This window comes from Acinonyx jubatus, chromosome X (assembly GCF_027475565.1).
Source record: "Acinonyx jubatus isolate Ajub_Pintada_27869175 chromosome X, VMU_Ajub_asm_v1.0, whole genome shotgun sequence".
Taxonomy (NCBI): Eukaryota; Metazoa; Chordata; class Mammalia; order Carnivora; family Felidae; genus Acinonyx; species Acinonyx jubatus.
The window spans coordinates 3,182,653-3,204,214 of NC_069389.1; positions in this window are offsets into that span (position 1 = coordinate 3,182,653).

The following is a 21,562-nucleotide window of genomic DNA, read 5'->3' on the forward strand; positions in this document are numbered from 1 at the left end:
GTATAGCATCAAAGTGGTTTCCAATCTTAGTGTAACCATCGGACAGGGCTTTCTAACAAGCTGAGGTTGATGTCTTCATTCTTGTTAACCACATTCAACTCATCTCTGCTTGCTCATTTCCATAAATGAGGGCCATCTTGATTGTTTGAAATCATTGAATCTCCTGGGTTGGCACTTTCCCCAAATCGGTAAAGTCATGTTTTATCTTTAATGGCAAAGACATGATGCCTCAGCTCCAACTTCTTTTTTCATTCAAAGCATGGCCAGGGTCTTCCCCAAGGAGACTTGATTTCTGCTTCCTGGGCACTGAGTATTGACTGGTTACATAGTCCTCATACTTACCGGCAGAAGATGGGAGACCACGGAACAGCTGCAGTATCTCCATAACACGGTTGGAAGTTCTTAGCTCTCTCTAATACAAGAGCCTCTCATTCATCTACCCCAGTGGTTCCCAAACTTGAGTGGTTAGTATTCACTAAATCACCTCTAGGTTCTGGAATGGAGCCTGAACATCTGCATTTTAGCAAGTTCTCTTATGATGCCCATGGTGCTGGTCTTTGGAGAATCAATGATCTGTTCCATTTTCAGTCAATGACTGTCACCCCTTCTCCTCTTTCTTACATAAAACCATATAGCGTATTCTTCATCATTTAACAAGGTAGGAGTTTTCTTGTCAATGCCTTTCAAATCTTCAGCAACATTCAAATATCAGCATGTAATCTTCTCCATGATATTGAACCTTTTTTGAGTGACACTGTATAGCCTATGTCTACGACCATGTATGGGGCAAATGAGCCTGTGCCTTCAGGATTTCTGAATTTAATTTCCTCATACCCAATGGCAATTTCCATATCTAAAAAAATTCATAATATTTTCTTGGATGCCAGTGGAACTCAATCTTCTATGCCTTCCTTTGCTAAGACAAAACTTAGGATATTTTCCTACTGAGGTGATCCTAATTAATTCCTAAAACAGAAGGAGATCCAAGAAAGGTCTACATGCCAAAAGGTAACTTATGAAATAGCTAATTTTTGTATTCCATGCTTGCTGTGTATCAAAGGCAAGCAAAAATGACATTGGATCATTTCTCAAAATGTGTGTCTCCTGGAATAGTTATCTGTACTCCTACCAGAATCACACCACGAAGTATTATCTGGGCTCAAAGTTGGACTGATAACTGATGACAGAATTCTCTCCCTCTGACTTAATACATAAGCCCCAATATCAGTTACTTCTGGCACTTTGAGTGAAATGTACTTCCTCCCATTAGTGTCCATAATCTACTGTGTTTATGGGTTGTTGGGGTCACCAGAGTCCCCTCAGCAAACGTTGGGTCATCCAGAGCTGTTTTCAGTTCAGCTTGGCGTAACCAGAATTTGTAATCAGCCAGCACTCTCTCTGCAAACAGTTAAATCCATGAGTTGTACTAACTGGCAGAACAGAAGTACTCATTGTGAAATAATAAAACATAAAAGTGTCATTTGCTTGTGATCACAAATGGCTAAGCAAGAAAATGGACAAGTGTCACTAACTGGCGCTGAGTATCCCACGAGGACCCCACCCTGCATGGGTGCCACTTGTACAAATGGTTCATTGCTACAATTCGTGTGGAAAGGAAACCTTACCTCTCTACTCCTGTCCACTTCATGGATAATGTGTAATGGGTAACCACAGAATATCTTCAGTGCCTTGCTTTTCTAGAATTACGCTTTCCATGTATCTGCTCATAAGCTCATGGCCAGTACAACTGGAACTTGTATGTTGGCCAGAAGTGGACCACAGTCCTTAGCTGATAGTCACCAGCGTCCTTTTATGGGTGTGAACAGCAAAATCATTCTTTGGTTGTTTAAGCTGAGAGTTGTATATTGGTACATGGCCTGAATAAATTTCCCATGTAGCCTGAATAGAGTTAAAAGTTTAAGGGTTGGGGAGGATAAAGAGAAGGAGAATAAAGAGAGGGAGAAGAAAGAGAGGGAGAAGAGGAGGAGGAGGGGAAAGAGGGAGAGGGAGGAGGGGGAGAAAGAAGAAGAAAAACAAGAACAAGAAGGAGGAGAAGAGGAAGAGGGGAAGGGGGAAGAGGGAAGAAGAGGAGGAGGGGAAAGCAAAAGAAAAGAAAGAGGAGGGGGAAAAATAGAAGATATACAGAAGAGATAAATGAAAGAAGTGAGCACAGAAGCACAGCCCTGTATGAGAGACGTAGCAAGCATATGCCAGTGATGTTTACTCTCATGGTTCCAAATTCCTAGGGCCCCACATTCCTCCCATCCTCAATTTCTATCAGATACGTCTTTTCAATAACAATGAATTTCAATTTTTACTTAATAGATTTTGACTGAATTGGAAAAAAAAATGTGTTCTAAGTAATGCTGTGAACGCTAGTCTGTAGAGACTGTGGTTTGATGGACAGATAAATCGGGCATTTTTTTTTACCTCATCCTCAGAAGAAAGGTTCTCCCCTGGGACATATGTAAATCCTGGGTGATGGTGAGGTTTTGTGATAAGTGGGGAGTAGCAGGGATACTGCCCTGTGCTCACCAAATGCTTTTCTTCTCAAAATACATTCCCCAGCCTCCCTGGAAGTTAATAGGGGACCGTGTGACTATTCTGGCCAAAGGAACTCATGTGGATGTGAGTGTGCCACATTAGACCTAGTGGACCCTACACCTGCCCCTTATGTGATTCACTATAATCTGTCCTTGCCAATGTTAGGGTCCTTGGAGGCCATGTGCTGTAGAAGAAAGAAAATAGGACTTTCCTGCATCTTTGAGCCATTGCTTAAAAGGGAGCTGTCTGACAAAAACTTCCACAAAGGAATTTGCTTGAGCAAAAGAGATCTGATTGTGTGAGGACAGAGAGGTTGTTGGAACTATTTGTTACAGCAGCTAGCATTACTAATAGTGACTGATACAAAGGATGAAATGGTTACAGGTTTTCTGTGTGTTTAAAGATGTTACAAACATAGAATAAATAGAACTGCATATGTAGAGTAGGACAAGACGGCAGACCTATTCCACCTCCTGGAGGGATCTTGCACAACTCTGTAAGCCAGGAATTCCAGAACTCCATCATCTCCTGGCCTTCTCATTCCATGCTTATTCTCTCCGTGGAAACAGGGTCAGCAATTAGAAACACGAAATGGTGCTTCTGTCTCCACGGCTGTACCCCATGAGAGATGTGAGGTTAAAAAATAAAAGGTCCAGTTTGAGCCTTGGTTCTAGGAACTGACAGGGTATGTTTGATTCCACTTGAAGTGTTGACATGAACCTCCCATGAGCCTAAAAACGCGCACTCTTCCCTATGCTGGTTTATTTATTGCCAAGGTCCCTTTACTGAGGTATAGGAAGTGCAATTATCCTATAGTAGCACCATTGGCTGTAATGACAACTTTATTCCTGGACCCAAATCAGCTGTGAAGCAAATAATGTATTATCATCATATTAGGACACATGTTAAAATGTGTGTTAAGCTGTGATTCCATCAGACAAGCTGATGTGGCTTAAAATACATGTGATGGCAACACAAGAAAAGATTTTATATTGCAATATGATGCACTTATAAAAATACACAGAAGTCTCGTGTAGCAGTGACCGCCTCTGTCCAACATCACCTCCCTGGACTTAGAAGCCTTCTGTATTTAACAAATGTGCCAATGGATCATGAATGAATATTATTCTTTTTAGAGACTCCTAAAATTCTGAAATGGAAACATCTTGCTCCAGGATTTTTCCACGAGAACATAGAGTCTTCTTATCTCTTGTACGGAGGTTGGCAGAGCTGGAATCAACAGACACTCAAGCATGGGGTATGAAAAAAAAAAAAATTGGACCACCGCAGGGGGCCAGCCCACTTCTCCTTGTCTTATTTAAGTAATGCAGTTTCCTTCTTGCAAAATCTTAGAGGTTTAAATTTTCTTTCTTTCCCCTTAGACAACAGCGTGATTATGATTGGAAGTCTTAGACGTTTACTTTAAATTTCTTTGCAATAATTTGCCTTCTGAGCTTGAACCCTCTTCCTGCAGCCTAAAGAAAGTACATTGATAATGGTTGTTTAGAACTTTGCAGAGTGGAACTCCTCTACGGGCCTCAATTCGGTGAAGAGCAGACAGGCCTGAAAGAAATCCATGAGGTCGGAAGAGGAACAGCTCGGTAGATCTTAAATAATCGGACACTATCTGATGTTTCACCTTATGCAGTGGCATACTGAGATAAAAGTAATCTATCTGTAGGGCTATTCCCTCTACAGTTTGTACAAAGATGTTGACATTTCCGTGGTCCTTACCAAGATGGTTCGGGTGACACATCACGAGAAGAAAGCTGAAAACTTGAGACTTTTCTTAGGTATATATTGTCATACTTTTTCATCCACAGTTTCAAATCCAATCACATTACAGGCGATGATTTGCCAAGAAATGGTATCCAAGAGCATGTGTCCACTTTAAAGAGGATATACGGTACATTCTAATACAGTCTTCCTCCCGACAGTCATAGCATCTTGTTTGCGTGAGGGTTACGACCATACTTTACGATAACTGTTCCCATTTAAATGATGCAGACACAAGATGGGAGAAACAGCATTGCCCTAGCTCTGCCTGCAGACAGTTCCCACCATGCTGCAAGATGGGAATCCAAACCATCCCTTTGGCTCTTGTGTGGACTGGTTGATTCACTGGAAGTCAAGACATCCCAAGAGACAGTCTCTCTCTGCCCTATGGCTTCCTCATGGCCCTCCTGTCACAGTGGGTATTGGGGTGTGCAGAGGGGTTTACAGAAATCTAAGAGACCTTCGCCAGTGATTTCCTCCATCTGTTACCTGCTTCTCATGTTTCGTAAGTCTTCACAAAATCTACATCTGAAGTTGTAGGTGGCAGTGCTAGGTTTTGCTAGTCAGATGTTAATTTGAATTTTAAAATATTAAAGAAGGTATTTTTGAAGAATACAATAGTTTCATGGCCTTAAATGTCTCTCTTCTAAATATGGTGTTACACTTTTTTAAAAGTTTTATTATTATTATTTATTTGAGAGAGTGGAGGGTGGGGTAGAGGGGCAGAGAGAGTGAGAGAATCCCAAGTAGGTTCTGTGCTGGCACAAGGCTCAAACTCACAAACCGTGAGATCATGACCTGAAATCAAGAGTCAGGCGTTTAATGGACTGAGCCACCCAGGTTGCCTTGGTGTTATACCATCTTTCAAATGGTATTTTCGTTTTACGAAGGAATAGTCTGCCCTGATCACAGCACCCTGTGGGATTTGCAGTGAAGGACCCTATCGTCTCATCTCACCTGATGAAGATTGAATGACTGCAGTAAATAGTTAATATGTTAGCAGTGCCCTCTTCCTCACCGTGGCTTGAAAGATCCACAAGATTGATGTCTGCAGAACTTCGGCCCCTACTGCCTTGCACCACTAAAAAATGGCAGTCATTTTTCTCTTATTAACTGAATGTCAGTTTGTTAAAGAAGAATCATTCTGGTTATCAGAATTCATTAATATTAATACAGTATAAAGCAACAGAAACAGCTGGGTGAGGATTTGGTGTAACCTCACCATCAGAGTTGAAATCTCCGCATGTTCATTTGCTCAAGTTGGTGACGGGGGAAAAAAAAAAAGCACATAATTGGTACAAATGAACAGATTTCCTGTTTCCACAGTTTCTTAGAAAGATACGAGTGACGGTTCTGAATGTAACGATACGCATCTGAACATTTGGAAGGGTTGAAAACGGAAGCAATTTTCTCCTCTCTTCTTGTTATTACAATCAAATTACCTAAGTAGTTCAGATAAGGTGTTAATTCAGGGTTTAGAGTTCCTCAAATAATCACATCAACTTCCCAAATTTATGGGACTGCAAAGAGAATCCCAAAACCTTGAGAAAAAACCATTTGTGCATTTTTACGGAAACTGAACTGGTGACCAGACGTGCATGTTTGATGGGTCAGTGTTAATAACTATATATATCACTCTTTCTTGCTAGGCACATAAACATTTACGTGTGAGCTTCCTGTAGAACTATGCCGTGGGCACCTGTGTGCCTATGGATGTGCGTCCATGTGTACGAATGTTTGTGTACAAACCTGGGGAAGAAGCAATGCTTTAGAAATTATAGACATTAAAATCACCACTCGGGGCACCTGGGTGGCTCAGTCGGTTACGCGTCCGACTTCAGCTCAGGTCATCATCTCAGGGCTCGTGGGTTCAAGCCCCGCATCGGGCTCTGTGCTGATGGCTCGGAGCCTGGAGCCTGCTTCGGGTTCTGTGTCTCCCTCTCTCTCTCTCTCTCCCTCTCTCAAAAATAAATATATTTTTTTAAAAAAATCACCAAATGCTTTCCTTTCATCTCAAGGACAAAGCAAGCATCTAAGTAGTTAACCCAAAGACAATTTCCTTTCTAGTGTGATTCTTTCTTACAGATATCCTAGGACACCACCCAGAGATGAACAGACCTCAATTTGGAAGGAAAGATCAACAAGTGTCCATGGGAGTAAACAGCCCATGAGGCAGGAGTTTGATCTGGAGATGCTCTCTCGGTTCCGTGTCTCTGGAATGTCAGATCATCTCTCCACAGAGAATAAAACGGCCCCTGTGAGTGTCAGTCATCCAAGGAAGTAGAGATTATAATCCACTTATCTGCACAGTGTCTTCAGCTTAGCCCAGTATCCTTTTCCAGGAACTTAATTCTCAGTAAAGAGCTTTTCATGCAAAATCACGTTGACAAATAGTTCTCATTAATATATATTTATTCATGTTCTTGTGGTTGTTTTCACAGTAAGGTTTTGGAATGAAAGGCATCCACGGTTAGCTCGCGAGCCTATACAAATAGATGGAAATAAAGCACCATCGTGGCCTGGAGCGTCTGAAGAAGGATTTGCAAAAGCCCCTGTCATGTGTACAGCTCACAAATGAAATACTCTGTCTTCTCCTGGTGAACTTTGGCCCGTTTTCTCCTTGGATGTCTTGTTAGAGTGAATCTGGACGTGATTTGCAACAAATACTCTTGATTTACTTTTCAAACTCCAGAGTGTTTCAGGTGGAGGTTTCTCACATCGCACACATATACGCAAATATCTGTAGGTCTTTTTATGTGTATACACCACATATATCAATAAGTACGTGTGCAGATAATTGGTAAGAAACATATACCTCGTAGTACACTTTCAAGGCCATTTTTGGCCAATGCATATTATTGGGGTGCATGTGACGGGGATATTTCCGTGTCTGAGCATGCGCTCATAGTAGCAGGGTTTTATTGATGTGGGATACTGTGATACACTAACAGTATAATTTGACAGGTTTGATATAAAAGTGCTTTGGTTTTGGGGGGTCTTTTCTTTGGCTGGGGGTGAGGGGACATGGCAATTGTGAGAGGTGCTTAGGGGAGTCAACAAGAGACAAAGATGTACACAAGATGAAATTAGAATCCTGTTCTCTTTTTAGCCATGAAAATGTAAACTACACTAAACTAAATTACAACCAAGTAGCCCAAAGCTGTACATTAGCTCTTTGTCAACTCATATTGTATGTGACACCTTGTCCTTTGCCCTTCTTTGCCTCTGGCCAATTCATTTACTCTTCTTTTCCTCCTTTATTCCATGATGAGAGTCTACTAATTCTGTACTCACTCCTTTATATGTGTACAAACATCCAAATTCCTATGTATATTCATACGGGGCAAATTTCCAATATAGATTTTAAATTTAAAAAAGGTGATTCAGAAGAATATTTTTACAGCCGCATTTGTGAATTCTTAGGAATTTCTTAGGGAAATTGAATTGGTGAGCAAATGTACATTTTTATGGGACAGTATTAATCAGTATCCATATATATATATGTATATATATATATCACGTTCTGTTTAAACACACATACACATAAATAGGATTTCTTTTTTATTATAATGTTGCAACTATTCACAACACATGAAATCATGCATCGTTTTTGGTATAAAATGGATGCCATAGATCTTGTTGGGGGGGGGGCATTTACTTTTCTGGAATGCCGACTCAAAATTTAACTTTTAAATTTAAGAAATACAATTTTGATGGGGCACCTGGGTGGCTCAGTCAGTTGAGCATCCAACTCTTGATTTCAGCTCAAGTCATGATCCTAGGTTTGTGGGTTGAGCCCTATATTGGGCTCCATCCTGACTGTGGAGGCTGCTTGGGACTCTCACTCTGTCCCTCTGCCCCTCCCCTGCTCTCGCACACACACAAATATATATATATATTTTTTTTAATAAATTTTTTAAATAAAAAAATATATATATACAGACATACATATATGAAAGGAGCATTAAGTAGGGTCAACATTGTTTATTTTCTTGACTCCAAAATAGCATGTTTGTAAGCTCTGCTTGGTGCCCAAAGCAAATACTTTGCAATTTTACTTGGGGTCATTGTTTAAAGTCCATGAGATTTAGATATACCATGACCTAACCAGTAAGAGCCAGAGTGAAAACACAGCTAAAGGCTGTCCTGTCTTTGTTGAGAAAGCAGCTAATCGGTTGTGATTCCAATTAAGTCGCCTCTGGTGCTCAGTTGAATTCTTTCTTGTTGGAGAACATAGGTAATAAAAACTTGTAACATTACAGCTTACACAGATATCGAAGATGCATTTGTACAAAGTTGTTTAGTAGACCAAGAACTGACACTCAAAGGACATAAACAGTGGGCAGATTACTTAATTAGGGAGTCACTGGAAAATAACCAAAATTATCAGTTTTGTTCTATGCTCTTCTCATGTGGCTTTGACACAGTTAGGACTGGGTTGTCAATGATAAATAATAATAATAATAATAATAATTAATAAATAATAATAATAAAACAACTCCCACTCAGGAATTGCTTACTGGGTCAAGTTTTCTCCACTGCTTAACATATTTTATTTACATTTAACAATTCTGTGAGACAGATAGGATTATTGCCTTTTTAAAAATTTTTTAAACATTTTTCAGAGACAAAGACAGAGTGTGAGAGGGGGAAGGGCAGAGAGAGAGAGGGTCACAGAATCTGAAGCAAGCTCCAGGTTATGAGCCATCAGCACAGAGCCCAACATGGGGCTCGAACTCAAGAACCATGAGACCATGACCTGAGCTGAGTTCGGATGCTTAACTGACTGAGCCACCCAGGCACCCCTCAATGGTGTCTTTTGATGGCATAACTATCAGTTATATTATGGTCAATGTATCTGACTTTCCTTTATGGTTTTTTTAAAGCACACTTTAAGAAACCTTTCCCAACACAAGATCACAAAGGTACTTTACTATGTGAACTTCTAATTTTATTGTTTGAAATTTAGGCCTACAATCTGTGTGAAATAAAATTTGTATATGGTGTGAGGTACAGATAGATCCTCCTCCCTACATAGTTACCTACTTGAGAGAAATACTATTTAAAAAAAAAAAAAAACCAATGTCTATGTTATTTATTTTTTTTTAGAGAGAAAGTGTACATGCATGCAAGAGAGAGAGAGGGGCTCAATCCCACAACCCTGGGAACATGACCTGAGCTGAAATCGAGAGTCAGACACTCAAATGACTGAGCCATGCAGGTGACCCAGAAAGACAGAGAAATACTATATACTGAAAAGATTGCTAGTGCATGTCAAGGTTTTGTATCAAAAAACAAATATCTTTATGAGTGGATATATGTAATGTCTCTACTCTGTTCTATTAGATAATTTATTTAGTGTAATACCACACTGTCCAAGCCATTATAATTACATAATAAAGCTTAGTATCTGAAAATGTAAGCCCCTCCCCCATCCAAGTGTTATCCCTTCAGAGTATCTGAGCTGTCCTTGACCTTTTACATTTCCATATGCGTTATAGAATCTGCTTGTGGATTTCTACACACTAGGGTTTTGACTGGGGTCGTAGTTAAGCTACAGATCATCTTACCAAGGTTTGATATTGTAACAGTATTATTAACGCAATTTTAAATATTCTCTTTTGCAAATGGATTTTCTAATCTTCAGTTCCTAGTCTATCTATATACATTTATGCATTGATCTTCAGATATCCAAGTGACTGATTAACCAGTATTTCCAATTTCTCAGTTTTAGTTAACGTGAATGATTTGTTTTCTTTAAAAAAAAATTTGTATGGGGCGCCTGGGTGGCTCAGTCAGTTAAGCGTCTGACTTCAGCTCAGGTCACGATCTCGCAGTCCGTGAGTTGGAGCCCCGCATCAGGCTCTGGGCTGATGGCTCAGAGCCTGGAGGCTGCTTCCAATTCTCTGTCTCCCTCTCTCTCTGCCCCTCCCCCGTTCATGCTCTGTCTCTGTCTCAAAAATAAATAAACGTTAAAAAATAATTTGTTTAACGTTTATTTATTTTTGAGAGAGAGCGCAAGCAGGAGAGGGCCAGAGAGAGGAGGAGACACAGAATCCAAAGCAGGCTCCAGGCTCTGTCAGCACACAGCCCAGTGTGGGGCTTGAACTCACAAACTGTGAGATCACGACCTGAGCTGAAGTCAGATAACTAACCGACTGAGCCACCCAAGCACCCCAATTTATGTTGATTGCTGTATTTAACCAATCTTGCACTTGGGCAACGGTGCAAACTTTGATTTTTTTAAACCAGTTTGTTAATATTTTGTTTAGGATTTTGGATCTGGGTTTATAAATGGTATTTGCTGGCCACTTGAGAGGCTACATTTCTAACAAGGTGCTGGGAGACCACACTATTGTTTCTTTCACCGACTAGATTGAAGGCAAAGAAACCTGGTGCTGCCATTCACCCAAGACTGGGTTTTCTGTTGTGACACCTTCTTCAAGGTTGCAAAAAACTCAGCATGTGTGAATGCCCTGATGGCTTGCTGTCATGACCCCATGTGCACCTGCTTCAATGGGGAGAAGATGGGGATATAACCTATACCCCCAGGTATCACAGGTGAATTGTGATGATGGCTTATGTCAGCAAAACTCGCCCTCAGCCTGCTTCATTCAGATCAGTCAGTTCACAGTTTGAGTCTGCCCTATGGAGCTTTGACTCTTATAAACCACGCCCTCTTTGTGAAGGTTGCTTCGGTCGTAAGCAACAGAAACTTGCTGTTGATAGCTTAGGCACAAAAGGGACCCATGCAAAGGATACTGGTGTGTTTCACCCACTGTCAAAGAATGTGTCTATAACAGAATGGACCAAGACAGCTCTGGAGGGTTCTGAGTGGGAGTGGTTGTACTTCATTATTAGAAAGCTATCTGGAGGTGCACATCATTTCAGATGCCCACTCGTGGACCAGTCATCTGACGCCATGCCTTGGGCTCTTACTAGAAAGTTATGGACACACATTCTGAGATGGATACACATCTAGAGATGAAAAGGGGTGGATGCAAAGCCATTTCTAGAAGATGTGATCAGTACTGGAGCCAATAAAAAAGTGTGAATCCAAGAGAAAAGCAAAGTGTTGAGAAAGGCAAATCATATCCTAATTCATTCCAGGTGGGATATTCAGAAATAGAGGAAGGGTGCCTGGATAGCTCGGTTGGTTAAGTGTCTGACTCTTGGTCTTGGCTCAGGTCATGATCTGTTTATGGGTTTGAGCCCCATATCAGGCTCTGTGCTGATAGCATGGAGCCTGCTTGGGATTCTCTCTCCCCCTTTCTCTCTGTCCCCCACCTCCCCACCCCCGCCAGCTTGTGCTTTATCACTCCATCTAAATAAACTTTTTTAAAAAAGAGAAGAGATGCCATATATTGCCAATGTCCTATTTATCTCTTTTGGTCTGTTTAGTGGTTGATTTTTACGCACATGCAGACAGCACGCACACACACAGAAACCCAGGGCTATTCCCAGGCTGCATATACAGAGACATTGACTGTGGTCATAATGGGAGGAATTTGGACTGGTGAAATGCAAGGTTTACTGCTGGCCATTCCATTGAGTGACAAACATCCCCAAAGGGGAGACGTAATGGTGTGGATCATCCTCACCTAATTATGAGAGCCAAGCAGTAAAATGTTGTCTGCACTGTGCATAAAACATAACAGTGCAATCTGCCTACATCATCCACAAGAGGAGAGCAAACAGTCACTGAGACCGCAAAGATGTGCCATTTGGGGACATCCCTGTGGCTCTAGGAGTAGAGGCTTATTTTTCAGGAGCGCTATCTGTGATGTTGGGAGCTGGTTTCCCTATTCTAGCCACGAGGGCACGTGGCCCTGGCAGGTGAAGGAGGAAAGAAGATTGAGCTGTTGTCACCATAAGTCTTGTAAAGGCGACAAGGAAGCCATGACCATCATTTTCACAGATAAACAGATGACCCTCTTTATTTTCACTATGTATTTTAAGCCACGATCTTGTGTGTAGAAATCATGAATCCACACATTGCAACATCACTGATTGCACAGTTTATATATTCCTACTAGCCCAGGGTCAGACTATTTCAATATATGTCTCAATATGTTTCCATCAATAGGAATACTATTGTGACATCCCGAAATCGGTTTCTAATATCTAAACCCAGATAAGACTGTGTAGTGTTTTTCTTTTCTCTCCCCAATGAGGTAATGTACTCTGAAAATTTAGCTCTTTACAAGGATTTATGCAAAGTGAAATTCTTTGTGCCCCAAAGAATATCATATATCCTATCCTACACAATGTGCAGAAAGATACAGTGAGCTCATCTAATTGATATGTGAAACACTACCCATCTGTATCTATTTGTTACACAGAATCTTTCACAATTCATTCAAAAATCAAATTTCCATAGTAACAATATTTTTTTTTAAATGCACTGACCCATCAAGTTGCAAGTTCTCAGTCATAATCTGGCAGCTGTCCTTAGGGGAGCTAAAAATAAATACTGAGTTTATGGAAAGCAACTCCATAAAAGTATATTCCATTTTTACAAACATGTTTTTGAAGTAGACGTTTTGATAATATCCTTGTTATCAAACTGCTTAACGTTTCTCATGTATTTGGTGCTGAGTAGTTTTAGTATATCAAAAATTCTCTAAATTTTAGAGATGTTGTTGCTCTAGTTCCAATGTTGGCCAACATACATTTCCATTTTCTGTAGTTGGTAGGGTCCATTTCAGAGAAATCATGATGTCATTGTCGCTGGAACTGCCTGTTCTATAAGCTAGGGACTGAAAAATCAAACTGTCGTCCTAGGTCTACCATTGGATAGACCATCTATTTCAGTACAGAAAGCCTTCAGATAGCACTGACACCCAGATGTTCCTGAATGGATGGTTACACTCCATGGAGGTATCACCTCAGTTAGCAAAAACTCCTCCATGCCCCTGGCACACGGGCCTAAAGTCACCCAGGCAAGCCTCTCACACAGCATCAGAGGTCTGTTGGAGTTTCCTGGACACCTAAAACCTCCTGCAGATAAGAGCTTTACATTTGCAGATGGCGTGTATTTGAATGGTCACACAGAGGCTCTCTGGTAGGTAGAGGTCAGAGATGTCCCTAAATATCCTAATGTGTACACAACAGCCCCATGCCACACTAAAGAGGTACGTGAGATCAGAGAAAAATGTAGGACATGGGAGCGGGACTCAAAGTGGAATAATGGATCGTGCCTCTACGCGAGGAAGCCCCCATAAGATCCCAATAGTATGAGGCACAGAGAGCCTCCACGGTTGGCAAACACATCTGCATGGGGGCGGGGGTCACACGTCCCAACCCCATGGGGTCAGAAGCCCCAGTGCCCCGACTCTCCCAAACGTCGCCCTGTGTATCTCTTCATCTGGCTGTTCATCTGTATTCTTTAGCAGCCCGTTTAATAAACTGGTAAACAGGAATGTCTCGCTGAGTTCTAGGAGCTGCTCTGGCAGACTAGTCAAATGTGAGGAAGAGAGCTTCAGACTTGTACTAAACTGGAGAGAAGTTGTGGGCCGTCTGGGGACCTGCTATTTGAAACCAATGTCTGCAACTGGGGCCTGGTAGTCTTGTGGGGCTGAGCCTTATCCTGTGGGGCTTGATAACATCTCCGTGTACATGGTGTCAGAGTTCAGTTCAATGTAGGGCAACCAGCCGGTGTTTGAGGAGTGAAAGAGACACACAAGGAGACAAACTGTTGGGAGTGGGGGAAATTGGAGGTGTTTCTAATATTCTAATTCAAGTAGATCTCGAGCCCCAAATATCAGCAGTGCCAAGGTTGAGAGAGGGGGTTCCGATGCCAAGAGCAGAAACTCTGCTTCTTCTCTACCTTGCTCTATTCTAGAAGACCGCGTGTCTTCATTCTAGCCTCTTGATTAAAAACACGGCCTTTCAGGGGAACCTGGGTGGCTCAGTCAGTTAAGCATCTGGCTTCTCAGGTCATGAGAAGACCTGACCATCTCAGGTCATGGTCTCACGGTTTGTGGGTTCTAGCCCTGCGTCGGGCTCTGGGCTGACTGCTTGGAGCCTGGATCCTGCTTTGGATTCTGTCTCTCTCTCTCTCAACTAAATAAACATTAAAAAAAAAAATTAAACAAAACACAGCCTTTCCACTGGGGACCCTGCCATCTCCCATGTCACCTTTGATGCACTTGCTAAATTACCATCTATTTTTTATAAGGATTTATCACCTCTTCCTATTTTTACATGACTTCGAGCTTCCCACATTCAAACCTTGTTCTCTTGCCTGGTTCCGGGGAAATTTTAAATTCTTACAAATTGTCGTCCCTATCAACTTAGTATTTAAACTATTACCATGTATTCTGAAAAATCTTTCTCTGCTACTCACAACAAAACCCTTCAGTAACTGTTTACACAATTCTTTCAATATAAACTCCACTCTATAAAAGTTTCAAAGGAGGAAAGACTGTACAAGCCAGAATATCAGTAGTAGCATACTTAAAATAGTGACACCAATCATTTTATTGTTTTATATAAAGCATATATATGCTTCTCTAGGTTTTATCAAAATCTCATTACAAGTATCTGATATTCTGTCATGAATTATCACTCTTTCAATTCCTCTTCTCTTAAGCAACATTTCCCATCTGGATGGCACAAAGTTCCCTATTTAATCTCAAACTCAGCTCATGTGAACTATGCTAATAGTGTTTTTTGTTAATATATTGGAGTAATGATCTGTGTCACAAGTACATTGTTTACAATACGCTTACAGGATCCAATGGCCACTTGTATTAACATAGACTGGCTTTAAAAAACCCAGCAAGAATCGCATAACACCATTCGCTGGCTCTATTGGTAGCATAATCCATAATGTGACCACATATTTCACCGAAGCATTAGTGGTATGGTTGTTCAGATGTTATGTGTCTGCAATTACATTAAATCTAAAAACTTCCCCCAAAATGAGCTTAGTCATTGTGTAACTTGGTTTTGTTCCTTGAGTAAACCTGTGAAACACCAATTACATCCTGTTCTCTGTTGTTCGTTTCTAAACGATCAGAGGAAACCAGGTCTGGCAACTTAGACAATTGCAACATAAAACCACTCATGAACACCCTTCAGTTAATTGTAAACTAGAGAACTCAGACCAAGCTCTTTGTTCAAAGGAAGTGGCAAAGCTAGACAAAATAATGTTTTTAAAAGTGTTGCGGTGGTCATTGGGCCAATATCTGGGGCATTTAGGGTAGATTTTCTTCTAGGGTTGTCTCCCAATACTTGCAGAGGCTGAGAAAACTTTTCAATAGCCTCATTGATTTAAAGAGGAAAAACTGAGTGCAATGCCCACAAGCATCGATAAAGCTCCCATGCTTCTTGGTTTGAGACTCCTAAATGCTGTATCTTAGGAGTAAGTGTAACCTACTCCAAATCTGGCTGGCGCCAGAACTAAGCCCCAGTGAACCCTATGTAATACATCACCATAATCTGGGATTAGCAGTGCTAACTAGCTACCCAGTGGCAGCAGATGCAAATTTTTTTCTGGATGAAGAAGATTATTCATATTTTGTCGTGGATGATGTCTGGCAGTGAATTAGAAATGACTAGGTACTTAGAGAGAGAAACCCACATCACTCAAACCAAGAAAAAAAATAGGGACGCCTGGATGGCTTAGTCAGTGAAGCGTCCGACTTCGGCTCAGGTCATGATCTCACGGTTCGTGGGTTCGAGCCCTGCGTCTTGCTCTGTGCTGACAGCTCAGAGCCTGGAGCTCGCTTCAGATTCTGCGTCTCCCTCTCTCTCTCCAACCCTCCCTTGCTCACACTCTCTCTCTCTCAAAAATAAACATTAAAAATTTAAAAAATAAATAAAATACAGCCATAGGGATCCACTCCTTTCTGTAATTAATAGGAACATCAAAAATAAGGTTTTCATGTACAGAAGTTTCAAAAACCACAGAGGCAAAATCGGCCAAATTAACATATGCAGTATATTGCATTTGAAAAAAATGGAGACTATGCGTTCATCTCAAGAATATGTGGAATTCTTACAACATTTTTCATGTTTTGGCTATACAGCAAATGTCAACAAAGTTAAAAACAATTGCAAGCATGCAGAATATATGGACCATAGGCCAATTCCCAGCCATCAACAGTCAAATACAATGAGAAAATCAGTACGCTTGAAAAATAGGAAAGCATATTCTTAAATGCTACGTATCGAAAAGAAGTCAGAGAGTATCTTAACTAGATGGTGAAAATGTTCCATCTTCCTAGGATAGAGACTTAGATCAGTGCACAACTACTTTTTTGTGGTTACATGCGGATATGTGTAATTTTGGCTAAAACTTTCCCTCTGTTTCTGCATGAAAGACATCCAACACTCTGAGTTGAGAATAACACCTGGTAGCCTTTTGTCAATATTTCCATGCAACCCTTTGGAAACATGTGCCGAGACAATCAAAAAGAATGAAAGATGTTGAAATTGAAATATAAAACTGTCACTTACAGATGTAGTTGTGTATGTAAAAAATCCAAAATATTTTACACAAGAATGGTAAGAATAAATAATTTTACTGGTGTTGCTCAATACAACGCAGATGTATAGGTTTTTATTAACTTTAACTATACACCAGCAACAAAATGCAAAATACATGCTATCCATATATCACAGAATTGAACATGTACCTGTAATTCTAACAAAAGATGTGCAAGATTCCATGATCTCTACAAAGATTCATACAATATTAAGGTAAATAAGAATATAGAAATAATGTATGCAGTGTGCCTGGATTAGAAAACACAATACAATAAAAATATCAATGTTCCTTCAAGTTGATGTATGGATTAAATATAACTGTATATACCATACTGGCTGGAGATGCTAAAATTTGTGTGAATATCCAAGTGATCAGGAAGAATATATTGGATCACCTGGGTGGCTCAGTCGGTTAAGCATCTGACTTTGGCTGAGGTCATGGTCTCAGTTTCTGAGTTCCAGCCCCGCGTCAGGTTCTATGCTGACAGCTCGTAGCCTGGATCCTGCTTTGGATTCTGTGTCTCCCTTTCTCTCTGCCCCTCCCCTGCTCATGCTCTGTTTCTCTCGGTCTCAAAAAATAAATAAAACATTTTAAAAATTTTAAAAAAAGAAGAGGAATATATTCTTGAAGGAGAAGAAAAAAAGGGTGGTAAGCCTACCCTTCCTTACTGTACCACTTGAATGTGCTATAAAAAGGCAATCCGCTATTGGCAAAAGAGATTAAGCAGATCAACGGAATGACAGAGAGTTTCAAACAGACACACAAAGGTTTCTGATCAAAGTGAAATGGCAGAGCCCTGGAAGAAAACAATGGTGTTTTTGAGACATAGCGCTGGTTCAAGAGGTCCCCTGAAGAGAAGGAAATGTATCTAGGCCTACACACCACACTAGACACATGAACTCCTCGTTGATTCCGGCTCTGGATGTGCACACTCAATAGCTCGTCCAGCATACAACATGAGAAAATAACTTTCTTGAGATCTGCATAAGGAAGAAGTGGTTCAAGAGGACTCAACTAGCACTGACCATAAAGGGAAAGACTAATACATGAAATTGAAAGACAGCTACAAATTTCTATTCATCAAGAGTCATCATTAAGAAGATGAAACACGAAACCACATAGTGGAGAGCAAGAGGTAGATGATAGATATAAGACTGGTAAATCGGTAGACAGGTATGTATAGACTTCTATTACAACGGAAAGACTATTGTCTTTATCGTGGGCTGTCCAGTTGCCCCAAAAGTTTGCTTCTTCACAAGGTTCAAAGGAGTGATGCATTTTATGAGCATATGCATCATGAATGAGCAAGGCAAGCGGTTGTGAACATTTTAAAGCATATTACAGACGCAGCGTATCACAGAATAGGGCAAAGATCACGCTCAGTTATTTGTACTAAAAAGGCAAAGGGTCACGTCATCCACTGCCTCCCTCAAAAAGTGAACACTTCCAGAACTGCAACATCTCCTCCGTGCAACTTCCCACATAATCTTGGGCATTTCGTTCCTTGTGCCCAGTATTATATTCGTGAGAATAGTGCAGGTTGGTGAACACGTTTTCATGGCGGAGCTGTATTACATAGAACACCATTTATTAATCCATTTTACTGTGGATGGACCGCTCTCCCATTTTGGAGTGGTCACAGGTAACACTGCAACGTTTTTTGTTTTTGTTTTTTTTAACCTCTCTACAGGTACACGTATGTGAGTGTTTTGGGAGGGGTGTATACATAACCACAGAATTTCTAGATCACATGATGTGGTAGGTGGCATTACCACCCTGAAAGACATCCATGTCCTAATTCCAAAAACCTGTGGATATGTTCCCTTACGTCTTCTTGGTCGCCCTGTCTTCCTCTTATACGGGCTCTCTGATTACATTGGACGCTTCCATATAACTCCAGATTCAAGATGGAAAAAGAAAACCCAAAGGTTTAAAGCAGCCTTTAAAATGTCTGTTTCAACCTATCTGCAAATAACTGTTGAAAGCACTTGTAGCCTACTTATACATCACTGGGCTAATTAAGGGAAATCGTCCCCCATTTTTTTTTTGATCCAGGTTTTATGAGCCCCGAGTCTAACAAAAGTAAGTGTGACAGGCATTAACCTTCTAACAGGAGTTGATGTCCAAAGGGGCCATCATACGGTTCTCTGTAGAAAATAACTGTGTACTGAGCACACGGTCAGCATTCTTGATTCAAAGGACCTCAGCAGACAAGTGGGTATTTTCTTAAAGGTAGTTTGGGGAGAAGCACATGTGATCTTCCAACCAGATGGACAGATGTCCTGTGCAAACACACTTCAAAAGACATGAGTTCTAATGAAAACACACACTCTTAGCAATTGATACAAGCGTGAGCATTTCTAGATTTTCATTTTCTCAAACTGAAATCAGGGGGAAAAAATTCCTGTTGTTTCAAAGGACAGTTAATACAAATATCAAACTAAGTGTGGAATTCTCCAAAGAAAAAACTATAGAGATTTCTAATCTAAATGGCTTACCTCAATCACTTTATTAGATTATCCTTAGATTTCTGACTAATTTATTAGACTTATCTGTTATAAAGATTGACATCAAATGTAACTGTGTATCATTTCACTATAAAAATCTTCTATATGACATTCCTGTCATATTAAGGGTGAATATAAAAATCATTTAATACAGTTATAACTTTAATATATGAATATCCTAGTATTTAAACATCTCTGGAGATCTTCCTTTTAGTCTTGGTCATGTTCATCCAGGAAAATGACAAGTTCCCCTGGAGAAAGAAGGCTTAGGGGAGATTCTGAGTTTTGCCACATACCAATTCATTAATTCTAGGGTATTTCCTCAAGCATACCCTTTCTCCATTAAAAAGTTCTGCATCTAGGGGTCATGATCTTGTGGTTCATGAGTTCAAGCCCCGTGTCAGGCTCTATGCTGATGGCTCAGAGCCTGGAGCCTCCTTCAGGTTCTGTGTCTCCCTAAGTTGTGCTCAGTCTCAAAAATAAACATTAAAAAACAACTTTAATATTCATAACACTAACAAAAAACACTTGTCAAACTAGAAATCTATACCAAGCAAAAATATCTTTCAAAAAACAATGAAAACTTTTTTGTTTTGGACATACAAAAATCTGAAAGATTCATCACAAGCAGATCTGTAGTATAAGAAATTTCAGTTCAAAGTGAGATTATGCCAGATAGAACTATGGATCTAATCAAAGCAACTGAGAACTACAATGATAATATGTGGGTCAGTGTGCCAGATCTTTTTTATCATTTAATCTCTTTAGTAGATAACTGAATATGTAAAGAAAAGTTAAAACGCTGTGGTTTATAGCATATGTAAAATTATAATGCATGACAACATGGCACAGAGGGAATACAATTATTCCAACATTTTTTAAGTTTTTATCTATTTTTGAGAGATAGAGCACATGAGTGGGGGTTTAAGGGAGAGAGAGAGAGGGAAAGAGAGAATCCCAAACATGCTGAGTGCAGAGCCCGATGTGGGGCTCAAACCCCACGATGTGGGGCTCAAACTCAGGCCATGACCTGAGCCGAAATTGAGTCAGATTTCAGTCGGTTAACTGACTGAGCCACCTAGGCGCCCTACCAACATTCTTTTATTATTCATGAGATAACATCGCCAGAAGGTAAATTGTAACAAGTTAAAGATTTACACTACAAAGAAGGTCATTTCATAATAAAGGGTTCAATTCATGGAGGATATAACATTCTTAAAAATTTACATGTCTAATAGAACTTCAAAACACTAAATACTAGAAGTAAAAATTAAATTGCAATGAGTAAGAGATTTCATTTTCCCTCTTTAATAATTGATAAAATGAGAAAATCAGTAAGTATATGGAAGTAAATAAAAGATTGGGACAAATCCCCTAGTCTTATTTTCGTAAGAGCCCCAATTTTTGAAACATGATGATTCAGGTAGAATGGAAATACACTAAATGACACATAAAGTGCATAACTGGATATTTTGATGTATATGGACAACCATGACAGCAAAACCCACATTTCCCTCCTTTTCTTGGTAATTTCTCCTATATGTCCCATCTACCACCCCCGCCCCTTGTCAAAGAGCCTTGATTCAAGGAGGCAATCAAGGAAAACTACAAAATATCCCACACTGTGTGACAGGAATGATAAGCACACTAACATTCATTTGTGGGGATGCAGCTAAGGAAGTATTAGAGGAACATTGATAGCTCTATATACTTGGAGCAGAAAACAAGTGTATTGTTATCCACCCAAGTTCCATCTCAAGAAGGCAGTCCCCCCACCAAATTTTTTAATTTATAAAGGAAAGAATAAAGAGAATAGAGGAAATTGACTATCCACTATCCATGGAGTCTTGGCAACGTGTGGCAAGGACAGGATGATGCATGTGGCAGCGTGTGTGGTGGCTGCTGATAATGAAGTGGGAGAAGGAAGGCAAACAAAACCTGCCAGGATGCTACAACACATACATTCACACACTGTAAACTACGTGCATCCCAAATACAAAGTCCTATATTACACTAAGTGACCAAAACATGATTCATGAAATGCATGAAAACAAACCACTTTCCCCTAAAGACTGCATAGAAAGGTTTTCAAAGTCACAAGGTAGGAAAACAAGGAAATTAACAAAGATAACCATATAAACCAGAAAGAAAGGGATTTTTGTCACATGAATTCCTCCGATTGGTTCTTGTTACTTCTAGATCAGCAATGGGTAGAGGTCATAGATTCTTATTTAGAATG